Source organism: Octopus bimaculoides, chromosome 28 (genome assembly GCF_046866305.1).
Source record: "Octopus bimaculoides isolate indiv1 chromosome 28, ASM4686630v1, whole genome shotgun sequence".
Classification (NCBI taxonomy): domain Eukaryota; kingdom Metazoa; phylum Mollusca; class Cephalopoda; order Octopoda; family Octopodidae; genus Octopus; species Octopus bimaculoides.
Window position 1 is genome coordinate 18,419,284 of NC_142955.1, and position 12,500 is coordinate 18,431,783.

Consider the following 12,500-nt stretch of genomic DNA (forward strand, 5'->3'; position numbering starts at 1 on the left):
TGTCACTTTAGGGGTCAGAACCCCCCCCTCTCATTTAACCTCCCGCTTGTATCTAAACCCCTCACAACATCTATCGGGTCATTCACTCATCTCCTCGCGCTCCTTGTCTCTCTCACGCTCTCTCTCCCTCTGTCTCTGTGTGTGTCTATCTCTCTTTCTATCCCTCTCTCTCTCATTGTCTTTATCCTCCTCTATTTCGTTCTCTCCTTCCCTCCCACTCTGTCTCTCTCTCTTTATCTTCTTTTCTCTCTATTACCCCTCTTTCTGTCTAACTCATTCTCAGACGCTGCATCTTTCGCTCACGTTCCATTCTTACCTCCCTCTCTTTCTCTCTCTATATCTCACCATCTCTACATCTTTTACGCTGTCTTTCTCTCCATCTCTCTCCAAGCTATCTGTTTGTCTGTCTGCCTGTTTATCTATTTCTATCGCTCTCTCTCTCTCTCTCTCTCTCTTCCTATCTTTTTTCTCTCCCTCTCTCTTTTATCTATCTATCAATTTTTGTCTCTCTCTCTTTCTCTCGTTCTCTCATTCCATCTATCTATCTATCTATCTATCTATCTATCTATCTATCTATCAGTTTATCTATTGATTTCATTCTCCCCCTCCCTCTCTCTCTAACTATCTCTCTATCTGGAATTACCTGTTCAAACCATCCAACATCTCATAAAGTGGACATTCCATCCCAGTACTAGGACAAAATCCCCCCCCCCCCCCGGCAGTCAATATCCCCTGGGATACTGTTCTTTTTATACTCTCTTTTACTTGTTTCAGTCATTTGACTGCGGCCATGCTGGAGCACCGCCTTTAATTGAGAAAATCGACCCCAAGACTTTATTTTTTGTAAGCCTAGTACTTATTCTATCGGTCTCTTTTTGCCGAACTGCTACGTTACGGTGACGTAAACACATCGGCATCGTGGAATTTTCAAGGCCAGATAACTGAAGAGATTTATTATAGATAAATTCCTCTATTTACATAATATTAAGGTTTCTTTCTTTTGTTGTATATATATATATATATATATATATAAATTCCTCTATTTACATAATATTGAGGTTTCTTTCTTTTGTTGTATATATATATATATATATATATATATATATATATATATATATATATATATATATATATACAAATATATACATTGGGCTTCTTTCAGTTTCCATCTACCATATCCACTCATGAGGCTTTGGTTGGCTTGAGGCTATAGCAGAAAACACTCGCCCAAGGTGTCATGCAGTGGGACTGAACCCGGGACCATGTTGTTGGTAAGCAAGCTTCTTTATTTCATAAATATTTGCCATAAAGGCATTACAAAGAGGGGACAAACAAGGACAGACAAACATAAAAGGGGTGAAGTAGCTGTATCAATTAAATATTTACAATTTTAAATATATAACAAATAATTTGATTATATTTACAATGTTTGATCAAAGCATTGCTCATTACAGATGCAATTTGTAATGGCTTTCCTGAAGGATAGGCATCTGACCACCAGGGTAGACCCCTTGCTTTTTCATTCCCTTGTTTTTGGCTCCCACTTACCTGGTGCCAAACACTCCCAGCTTCCTAGCCACAGGCTTCCATCTTCTCATGAATCTGTCTCATGACAGGTACCTCTTCTCCAGCCTGGTCTCACTACTGAGGTGGTAACCAAAGGTATCCCACACAGCCAGGCCAGCATCTATATATGAATCTACAAATCTGTGTGTGTATCTTGGCATCTGTGTTCCCTCACTACCACCACCAGGGCTTGACAACTGGTGTTGGTGTGTTTATGTCCCCTAATAGAGGCCCCACAAAGATAATGGATACAAGGAGTACTAACTCCTGGGGTCAATTTGTTCCACTTTAACCCCTTTTTGGCCAAAAAGGATTAAAGCAATGTTAGCATATGTGAATGTGAACTTACACATCTTTGTCTGTGTGTGTGTGTGGGGGGGGGGGGTTCACAGCTTTAATCTCCCTTGTCCTCAAAACAACATACACCCTTAATACACCCTGGTGTGATCTGACCCCTCCCTGCTCACTGCCCACTCATCAAAGTGCTCCACCAACTCTCATTCATAGCATTCCTCTATCAGTCTACAAACACCTTCTGTGACCTTTGACACTTTAGTTTACACCTATTAGCATTACACACACACACACACAGATGTACACACACAAAGACATACATACACAAACACACACACATATATACATACACACACACACAGATGCACACACATATACATACATACACACACACATGCATACACAAACGCACACACATAAACAAGCGCACACACACACACACACACACACACACACACAGAGGCACATATAAACCAACATGTATACATATGCACATAGACACACACACACACACACAGAGTCACATTCTCACACACACACACACATGCAGTGTCAGTATACACACACACATACACACACAAACTCTCTCTCTGTCACACACACACACACACACACATATAGATTCTTTCACTCACACACACACATACCAACACATACAGTTTTCTCTCTCTTTCTCTCACACACACACACACACACACACACGCATACTCACATACACATGCATACACCAACAGTCACATATATACATACACACATAGAATCTCTCTCTCTCACTCTCACACACACACACACACACAGACTCTCACACATACACACACATGGGAGGGGGGGTCCACATATATATACAGGGACATTGACCCTTTCTAAAGAGCTTTTGTCCACCTTATCTTTGTTTTCCTTCAAGGCCCCTCCAAATATCTTCCCAGCCCTTTGCCTCCCTCCCTCCCTTCCCTCCTCCTCCACCTCCACCTTTTCCCTCCTTTTCTTTTCTGCATGAATGACTACCACTCCCCTCTTTTCATTCATTGGGAAGCTGACCCTATAATCACCATGGCAACTACAGAACAAGTGGTTGTAAACAACATCGCCCCCCCCCCACGAAGGCCAGACATCCACCTCCCCTAGTGCTTTCCTGCTAAAACTCCCACTTTCAATAATGCACAAGGACCCTATCCCCCATCTTCCCCCCCCCCCCCACACACACACACAATCTAACACCCTGCTTTCACTTCAAGGGGACAGAAAATCCTTTTATTGTTGAACCAAGAATAAAGGAAAAGAAGAAGGTAAAGAAAGGGGAAAATATTTAATTTGATGAAAAAAAAAGGGTCATATAAATATTTGGAAATTCTGGGGATTTCATGGGGACCCCAAAGATATTGTTAACAAGTGTACAAGCATATCTGTCTGTCTGTCTCTCTGTCTGTCTCTCTCTCTTTCTTTCTATCTATCTATCTATCTATCTATCTGTCTGTCTGTCTATCTATCTATCTATCTATCTGTCTGTCTGTCTGTCTGTCTGTCTGTCGATTGATCCATAGAAATGAAGTATTATAGGTGCCAGTAGCATGGTTCTGGGTTCAGTCCTACTGCGTGGCACCTTGGACACATGTCTTCTATTTATAGAAGCCTTGTGAGTGAATTTGGTAGATGGAAACTGAAAGAAGCCCGTCGCATATGTGTGTGTGTGTGTGTGTTTGTGTCTGTGTTTGTCCACCCACCATCGTTTGAAAGCTGATGCTGGTGTGCTTATGTCCCTATAACATTAGCGACTCCATCAGTAAAAGAGACCCATAGAATAAGTACTAGGCTTACAAAGAAAAAGCCCCCAGGGTCTATTTGTTCAACTGACGGCAGTGCTTCAGCATGGCCACAGTCAAAATTACTGACATGCAAAAATAGCAACATACAAAAAGTATATAGGTAGTGATGGTGGTGGTGGTGGAGGAGGTTAGGGTGAGCAAGGGAATGGTGTAGGAGGTTACAGGGTGGCGGTGGGGGGGGGGGGGGGGGGCGAGAATGTTCTGAGGCATTAGGGGGGGGGGGGAGTGGGGATGGAAGAAGGTGTGATGTAGTGGTGGTGGTGGTGGTGGTGGTGGTGTGATGGGAAACTTTGGTGTGCATGAATGAATGTAAGTCATAGGAGTGTTATTAGGGGAGGGGGGGGGGGGGGAGATATCGGGGGGGGGGGGGGGTATTTGTGTCAGTGAATCTGTCTGTGTGAATTTATGTAGATGAAGCCCAGATTGAAAAAAAAAATATATATATAGATTTATTTTCTTTTGTTCTTTTGTTCTTTTACGTTTTGCAGTGTCATTTGACTGCGGCCATGCTGGAGTACTGCCTTAAAAGGAATTATTTAGGTCAGAGAGACTTACTCTTTGTGAGCCCAGCACTTTATTTTTATTCCCTTATTTCCCTTTATACTTCTTATACCCATCCTTTTCCAAAATAACTCCTTATATTGAACTCTACTTTTTCCATCTCGTTAACTCCCTCATATTGTCTCTGATGAAGGAATATCCCAACTATCCAAGAAACAGCTGTAAAACTACCTTTCTCTTTATAAATGTCCTATAAACTCACGCGGAGTAGATGGAACAGGGACAACTGATGAAGGGTTATACTCTTTATGTTCCATGTCTCGTTTCTCTGTTTGGTTTTTTTCGTTGTTCGAAAAAAGTTCGTTTTCTGTCTTCGTCTTGATGTTTTCGTTTCTCATTGTGTTTAACGTTTTTTTGTGATGTCCTGTACCCATATATGCATGTATGTATACATATAGATGTAGGTATGTACATATATGTATGGATATATGCATATATATTATTATTATTATTATATATATATATATATATATATATATATATATATATATATATATATTTATGTTGTATGTTTTTGTGTTTATATACATATGTATGTATGTTTATATATATATATATGTATGTACATGTGTGTATGTATGTATGTATGTATGTATGTATATATGTATGTGTGTGTGGATAAAATTTACTATATGTTCAACATCACACACCTGCTGTACATCCTCCATACACCCATTATATACTCATGACATGCTATTTGCAACCCAACTATATACACCCAACCTCTACACACACACACACACACACACACACACACACACACAGCTTCCTCATGAAAAGGGAGCCCCATCATTAAGGTAGGATCAGTGATGCTTCACCGAACACATTCAGGGAGATGATGGTCACTGAAGCAGAAAGGGTGGTGGTTGGGTTGTGGTGGGCTTGGTTGGGTTGTGTATATCTGTCTTGTTTTATTCCCTTGCTTCAGTCACTGGATTGCGGCCAGGCTGGAGTACCACCTTGAAGAGTTTCAGTCGAATAAATTGACCTCAAGACTTGTCTTTTTAAAGCATCATTGAAATCACATCATTGAAATCTCAAAGCTATGAGATAATCCAGGATTAACAGAAAACACTGTGAATAAAGAAGTATTAGATTTGATAGAATAAGCTGAATGCTTAAAGGCAGTCATATCCACATCAGATATTCAGTCTTCTTTTTATGCTCCGACCAGCTAGATCTGTCCTCTCACACCTACCCTACAATGTCATTCTAAAACACAAACCATCCCATCATTGAAATCTCAAAGCCATGACATAATGCATGATTAACAGAGAACACTGTGAATAAAGAAGCATTTAGTAATCTGAATGCTAAATGGTTAATCTTAAGAAATTTTCCAGTGCTGCAGTAAATATTTTCCCTTTGATCATTGGTGCATTATAAAATCAAAAAGAAAAAGAAAAGGCCTTAAAAATGACTGACTGGAAGTTTCTACAATAAAACCAACACAATTCTCAAACTCAAAGAAACTTTTTCTTCCTATTTTCTCTTCTTCCAATGTTGCTTTACCTTTTTTTTTTTCTTCTTCCTTTTCATTGAATTTCCTTCTTCAATTTTCATTCAGTTTATCCTTCGTTGCATTTTATTAGGTGGAAATGAAATGTTTGTGAGTTAACGAGTTTCCTATTTTAAATAAACTTTGTTCGATGAAAAAAGGAAAACATATATATATATAAAAAAATAAAAAAATAGCAAGTGCTGAGTGGTTAAGACACTTGCTTAGCAACCATGTGGTTTTGGGTTCAGTCCCATTGCATGGCTCTTTGGGCAGGTGCCTGCTATTATAGCCTCAGGCCAACAAATGCCTTGTGAATGGATTTGGTAGATGGAAACTGAAAGAAGCCCGTCATATATATATATATATGTAAAAAACACTCACTATACTCTCAGTGTGGTTGGTGTTAGGAAGGGCATCCAGCTGTAGAAACCTTGCCAGATCAGATTGGAGCCTGGTGCAGCCTTCTGGCTTGCCAGTCCTCAGTCAAACCGTCCAACCCATGCCAGCATGGAAAGCGGACGTTAAACGATGATGATGATATATATACACATACATACATACATACATACATATATATAAATATATATGTATGTATGTATATCCATGTGTCCATCCATCTGTGTTTGTTCCACCATCACCACCACCACTACCACTTGACAACCGATGTTGGTTTGTTTACGTCCCTGTAACTTAGCAGTCCAGCAAAAGGAGGGGCCAATAGAATAAGTAGCAGGCTTTTATTAAATAAGCACTGTGGTCGATTCATTCGACTAAAAATTAATAAAAAAAAAAAAATTTTTTTAATTTCAGGCGTTGCTCCTGCATGGCCACAGTCTAATGACTGAAATAACTGAACAGCGAAAGAAAACATAAAAGTTTAAAGCTAAAAACTTCCCATAATGCTCCCCCCCCCCCACCTCCACTCCTTGCTCTTTTACACTCCAAAAACCTCCACACCTCCGCAGTTGTAAATACTTGCTCCACTCCTTAAGACCTATGATTTTTTTCCCCATCCATTGTTTGCGGAGAAAATGCTGTGTCTTACAAAAGACTTCTCTATTCAATATTCTTTCCTAACTTCCGGTGCAAAATGCGGCACAGTTTTTTTTTTAAGAAAAAAAAACAAAATAAAGCAGTTTACAATCGGATAAATCTTTATAGAGTTTGTAGATATTGTCTGATACCATCGTCTTCACGCGTTACGTTGTTTAACGTCCGCTTTCCATGCTAGCATGGGTTGGGTGATTTGACTGAAGACTGGTGAACCGGATGGCTACACCAGGCTCCAATCTAATTTGGCAGAGTTACATAAACATATACAATGTAAGCGTTAGATTATTAAACACAGCCGTGAAATCTATGCAGAATCCGGTATTATTGGTTGTGGTTTGTGTACAAGGTACATTTGCTGCATCAGTATGTGTGTGTGTGTATGTATGTGTGTTTATATCCATGTATGTCTTTGTGTAAGTATGAATATATTTGTATGTATGTATGCATGAATAAATCTCTGTCTATCTACCTATCTACATATAAGTCTATCTATCTATCTTCCTATCTGTCTGTCTGTCTATCTATCTATCTGTCTGTCTATCTATCTATCTATCTATCTATCTATCTATCTATCTACACACACACACATACACACACATCTAAAACGCATACACATACAACTCTAAAAAAATAAGTGTATGGGTGTGGACAATAGCTGCAGGAGTGGCTATGTGGTAAGCAGCTTGCTTACCAACCACATGGTTCTGGGTTCAATCCCAGTGTGTGGCACCTTGGAAAAGTGCCTTCTACTACAGCCTCCGGCTGGCCAATGCCTGTATGTTGTTTTATTTTCTGACTTGTTAGACTGGCCATGCTAGAGCACCAACTTGGAGAGGTTATCAGGGCTGGTCCCTAAAAAACGGCTTCATAACATTATTCAGAAGGGTGCACTTCTTATCTTGAGGGGGGTGGGGGGTGGTCACGTGCTCCTCAGGCCTTGGCATCCTTGCGTCTGCCCCTGGTTTTAGGTGAACTAATCAACCCCAGGAATTATTTTTTTAAAGTCTAGTAATTATTTTATCAGTCTCTTTTGCAGACCCGCTATGTTATGGGGATGTAAACAAACCAACACTGGTTATCAAACAGTGATAGTGGGAAGAGCAAACACTGACACAAAGACATGCACATATAGATAGATACATACATACATATATATATATATATATTCATTTTTCATTTTCATTTTATCTAGTTTAAGCTCATGAGCTGTGGCCATGCTGGGGCACCATATATATATATATATATATATATATATATATATATATATATATATATAGAAGACAGGCTTCTTTCAGATTCCGTCTATCAAATCCACTCAAAAGGCTTTGTTGGTCCGAGGCTGTAAGAGAAGACACTTGCCCCCAAGGTGCCCCATAGTGGGTCTGAACCTGGAACCATATGGTTGGGAAGCAAGCTTCTTACCACACAGCCACGCCTTATATATATGTATATGTGTTTGTGTGTGTGTGTGTTTGTGCTTGTTCCCCCCTCCCCCCCCCCCACAATTTAGCAACGGTAACCAATAGAAAAATGTACCAGAATTTACAAAAAAAAGAAAACAAAGTCCTGGGGTCGATTTGGTGTACTAAAACCCTTCAAAGCAGCGCTCCAGCGTGGCCCCAGTCTATATGACTGAAGCAGGTAAAAGATAAAAGATGTATGCTCGCAAATCTTTATTCATAGCGTGATTTACCACACAATGTGTATGTGCACAATAGCATGATAGTGTTTCGCTTACGGGCGTTATGGTAGCTTTGGACGGGCACGAGTCGACCACGCGTGAGGACCGGGGGGATGGGAGTGGGGCCCAGAAAGACACTCACACACACACACATACACACGAACACACACACACACACACACACACACACACGCACACACACACACTCTTTCTCTCTCACATTCACACATATAAATACGTATGTATACGTTATCATGACGATGAACGTTGCTATCATGATATATGTACGTACATATATAAATATATATATATATATATAGATAGATAGATAGATAGATAGATAGATAGATAGATAGATAGATACACACATACACACACACACACACGCACACACCCATACATACTGATAGACAAAACAGAAAGAAAGGAAGAAAGAAATTATTACACCTGCCCATTGTGTGTGTATATATGTATATATATATATGAGTGTTTATATAAATATATGTACAGACACACACGCATGCACATACACACACATATATACACACACATACATACGTACACACTCAAGCGTGTGTTCTGGTGTATTGAACGACAGGTGTACAGACAAATAGATTTGTGTTGTGTGTCTATGTTCGTGTAACCATATACATAGACACATACACATATATGCACATATACACACATGAATATATACATATACATATACTTACATATATATATATATATACATATATATTGTATAAGAGTGTGCGCACGAGCCAGGGAGTCATTTGGCTTGTGTCACAATAACAGTGGTGTCTGTGATTACAAAAGGTGTGCTATTGTGGAAAACACCTGACATAACTCTCTTCTCAAATTGTCTAGTATTACCCCCACCTCACCTCACCCCCCCCCCCCCCGGCCTCATCCAGCTCCTCACCTGTCCCAGTGAAACTCCTTCTCTTTCTCTTTTTGTCTCTTTTTCTCTATCTATCCCTCTATTTATGTATGTATGTATGTGTCTATCTGTCTGTGTGTCTTTCTGTCTGTCTATCTATCTATCTATGTATCTATCTGTCTATCCATCTATCTATCTATCCATCTGTCTGTTTCTATCTATCTATCTATCTGTGTGTTTATATATGTATATATATATCTGTGTATGTGTGTGTATATATATATATATATATATCTGTGTATGTGTGTGTATATATATATATATATATATATATTGATGTCTGTGTGAGTGTGGCAAGAGAAAGAGAAATGGGTATATACATATACATGTATATATATGTATGTATGTATATATGTGTATACGTATATATGTATATGTATATATATATATATATACACACATATACACACACACATATATATATATATATATATATATATATATATACATATATACGTATACACATATATACGCACATACATATATATACATGTATATGTATATACCTATTTCTCTTTCTCTTGCCACACTCACACAGACATCAATATGTATGTGAGCGTGTAAAGGTTTGTATGCATGTATGCGCGTGTATGTGTGTGTTTCTGTATGTGCGTACGTGCGTGTGCATATATATACACACGCCCATTTCTATTCCCCCACCACTACCCCCTCTGCCGCACACTTATCCTCGCTACCAAAACACCTGCTGTACCTAAAATAGCTTTGATTTCTTTATGCATGAAAAAAAAAAAATAATAAAAACTATAGGTGCAGGAGTGGCTGTGTGGTAAGTAGCTCGCTTACCAACCACAGGGTTCCGGGTTCAGTCCTACTGCGTGGCACCTTGGGCAAGTGTCTTCTACTATAGCCTCGGGCCGACCAAAGCCTTGCGAGTGGATTTGGTAGACGGAAACTGAAAAAAGCCCGTCGTATATATGTATATGTATATATATGTGTGTGTTTGTGTGTCTGTTTGTCCCCACCCCCAACATCGCTTGAAAACTGATGCTGGTGTGTTTACGTCCCCGTAACTTAGTGGTTCGGCAAAAAGAGTACGATAATATAAGTGCTAGGCTTACAAAGAATAAGTCCTGGGTTCGATTTCCTCAACTAAAGGCAGTGCTCCAGGATGGCCGCAGTCAACTGACTGAAACAAGTAAAAGAGTAAAAGAGAGTAAACTCTTCTCCCACCCCCATTCCATCCCTCTTTCTCCGCCTCTCTCTGTATGTATGTGCATGCATACCCAACATACACACACACACACACACACACATACACACACACACATATATACAGGCGTTGGACAAAATTATGGAAACACCTTAAGATTTCAAGCAAATTTATTTTGATATGGGGTAGGGCCGACTTTGGCAGTAATTACAGCTTGAATTCTACGAGGTACGGACTGTTATTATGTTTATAAAACAAACGAAGTTCAGCTTAAAGTTTATAAATAAATATATTTCATTCCATGTTCAGTTTAAACTTTATAAATAAATATATTTTTACATTATTCATTATTGTTTTTAAAAACAAATCACATACACCCATCAGCCCCACCACCGCGCGTAATTCAAAGTTGTTTACTTTGAAATGAACACGTGTGAAGAAAATAGTTGAAGGTTTCTCACTTTCGGATTTTCCCTCACTTCTGCATAATCACCGCGATATTGCCATCGCCACCGCAACAACAGCAGAGAGTATTAATTGGCTTAAGAGACATGGACTTTTAAATACCCCAAAAATATGCCCCTCCTGTGGAGCTAGCATGATGGAAGTAGCCAAAAACAAATTAGTCGGATGGCGTGATATCGTCATGTGGAAGGCCTTGTAGAAAAATGGTTTCGATTAGAAAAGGAACATTTCTAGAAAATAGTAAATTGAAGTGTGAACAAATTATCGATATATTAAGAAGATTTAGCAAAGGGAATATCCCAAGAATGTTGTATAGTGAATGTAGCCGTCACAGATCGAAGAAATTTTTGCCGTGATATATGGGCAGAATATTATGTTGCACAGAACATAAAGCTCTGAGGGCCAAACCGAATTGTGGAGATAGATGAAAGTGCATTTGTCAAAAGAAAATACAATGTTGGCCATCGGGTTAAAATGCAGTGGATGTTTGGTGCTTTGGAAAGGGATACAAGAAGATGTTGTTTTTTTTTTGGTGGCAGTGGAAGACCGGTCTGAAGACAGACACTCTTTTAGAAATTATACAGTACAAGAGCGTATATTGCCTGGTACAACTATAATTTCTGACCTCTGGCCTTCATATAATACGCTCAATCAGCTAGGATGTAGACATATGTCTGTTAATCATTCCATAGATTTTGTTGATCCGGTAACATTTGCCACAAACCAACCACATAGAATGCTTATGGAAACATGTAAAGAATCGCAATGAAAGAGAAAATGGAACAGCCCGAAATTTACTTCAATCGCATCTGAGTGAATTCATGTGGTGTTATGAATTTAAGAACGAAATCTTCGAGAAGTTATTGGAACAAATTCGACACCTACGGAGCATAAGTATCACATTTATTTTTAAACTTAACTTCAAACTTCGTTTGTTTTCTATTTTGATAAATTCCCTCTGTTGAAAATTATATTTTTATCTTTTAAATAATTTGCAATTTCAGAAAATATATTTTTATATTAAATTTGCGTTTTCTAATTTGATAAATCTATGGAAACAAACAAAGGTGGACGAGTGATAGATAGATTAGATAGATAGAGAAATAGATGTTTGTATGCATATATCAGTTTAACCCAATATCTAAATCCTTACCCTAACCCTAACCCACAGTCGTCATCACCACCACCACTGCTGCCATCACTGCCACTGTCACCACCACTACCATCACCACCTCCACCCCAATGTCCCCTGACCTTGCCTTTCTTTAACATCACCAGGATGTGGTGAATGACTCTTTTGTCAAGCTGTCCCTTATCTGACAAGGAAGTCAAAACACAGGACAACCTGCAATCTGTATTCCTTAGGGAGGGGCATGTGTACCTGCAATCTGTATTCCTTAGAGAGGGGCATGTGTGTGTGTGTGTGTGTGTGTGTGTGTGTGTGT

At 39.2% G+C, this 12,500-nt stretch overlaps 1 long non-coding RNA gene and 1 pseudogene across 1 annotated transcript in view; both read left to right on the plus strand.

The window, feature by feature from the left end:
* The window catches only part of LOC149130717 (uncharacterized), a 121,664-nt gene that overhangs the window by 26,680 nt on the left and 82,484 nt on the right, over window positions 1–12,500 (plus strand). The window contains exon 3 of the long non-coding RNA XR_016238875.1: window positions 1,163–1,271. This is a non-coding gene — a long non-coding RNA (uncharacterized LOC149130717). The remainder of the gene's footprint in view (window positions 1–1,162; window positions 1,272–12,500) is intronic.
* LOC149130718 (uncharacterized) lies at window positions 8,734–12,020 on the plus strand (annotated as a pseudogene).